This window comes from Cebus imitator, unplaced genomic scaffold, assembly GCF_001604975.1.
Source record: "Cebus imitator isolate Cc_AM_T3 unplaced genomic scaffold, Cebus_imitator-1.0 Scaffold82, whole genome shotgun sequence".
Classification (NCBI taxonomy): domain Eukaryota; kingdom Metazoa; phylum Chordata; class Mammalia; order Primates; family Cebidae; genus Cebus; species Cebus imitator.
In genome coordinates this window covers 5,034,875-5,036,475 of record NW_016107397.1, presented here as the reverse complement: position 1 = coordinate 5,036,475, position 1,601 = coordinate 5,034,875, and positions in this window count along the sequence as shown.

The window sequence follows — 1,601 nt, the reverse complement described above, 5'->3', positions numbered from 1 at the left end:
CTTTGAGTCAGGAGGTTGCTTTTGGAGGTTTGTGAAAGGCATTGTGTTCACTCATTAACAAGTACAGATGCTCCTTGATGTATAATGGGGTTACACTCTGATAAACCCATGAAAATATCATGTCAAAAATGTATTTAGAAAGGCCAGGAGCAGTGGCTCACGCCTGTAATCTCAACACTTGTAGGAGGCTGAGGTGGGGAGATTCGTTGTGGGTCAGGAGTTTGAGACCAGGCTGGCCAACATGGTGAAACCCCATCTACTAAAAATACAAAAATTAGCTGGGCGTGGTGGCAGATGCCTGTAGTCCCAACTACTCAGGAGGCTGAGGCACAAAAATTGCTTGAACCTGGGAGGTAGAGGTTGCAGTGAGGTGAGATTATGCCACTGCACTTCAGCCTCCCAACAGAGCAAGACTCCATCAATCAATCAATCAATCAATAACAGAAAATGCATTTACTACACCTAAGCTACAGCCATTATAGCTTAGCTCAGCCTACCTTAAATGTTCGCAGAACACTTGCATTATCATATGGTGGGGCAAAATAACACAATGCCTATTTTACAATAAAGTTATACAGAATTTTGAATCAAAATTTGAAGTATGGTTTCTCCTGAATGTGTATCACTTTCCTACCATAACATCAAAAAATCATAAGTCAAACCATCAGAAACTGGGGCCATCTGAAACTGCGAGATACACCCAATAGTATCTTTCACCACAGCTGCACAAAGGGGAACTTCCTACCCGGAAGCGAATGTTTTACTCATTCAGCAAACATCGGCCACCTACTATATTGCTAGGAACAAGGAACACAAAATAAATCCATTACAGTTGCAGCATTCCAGAGGCTCAGCTAACGGGATGAAACAGACATGAACAACTAACAATGACACAGTGACGAGGATGTGTATAGCAGGCTAGAATGTAGATTACAGAACAATTCTGCATAAGAAGAGAAATGGTGACATCTCGAGTCACAGATGACCTTAAACTAAAGCTTAAAGCCAGTGTTCAAGTTTGCTGGGCAAAGTGGTGAGGAAGGGCATTATAGATAGAAGGAACAGCTGTGCAAAGGCATAAACATGAATGCATTTTCCAGCACCATTTTCAATAAAAGTGTACTCATGGAGCCGCTTGTATATTCTAGCCATACCACTTACTCCATTAAAAGTTGACAAAAGGCTGGGCACGATGGCTCATGCCTGTAATCCTAGCACTTCGGGAGGCCAAGGTGAGTAGATCACCTGAGGTCAGGAGTTCAAGACCAGCTTGGCCAACATGGTGAAACCCCATCTCTACTAAAAATACCAAAAAAGGCTGAGCACAGTGGCTCACAACTGTAATCCCAGCACTTTAGGAGGCCGAGGTGGGCAGATCACAAGGTCAGGAGTTCAAGACCAGCCTGGCCGCTATGGTGACACCCCATCTCTACTAAAAATACAAAAATTATCCAGGTGTGGTGGCAGGCGCCTATAGTCCCAACTACTCTGGAGGCTGAGGCAGAAGAATCGCTTGAACCTGAGAGGCGGAGGTTGCAGGGAGCCGAGATCATACCATTGCTCTCCAGGCTGAGTGACAGAGTGAGACTCCATCTCAAAAA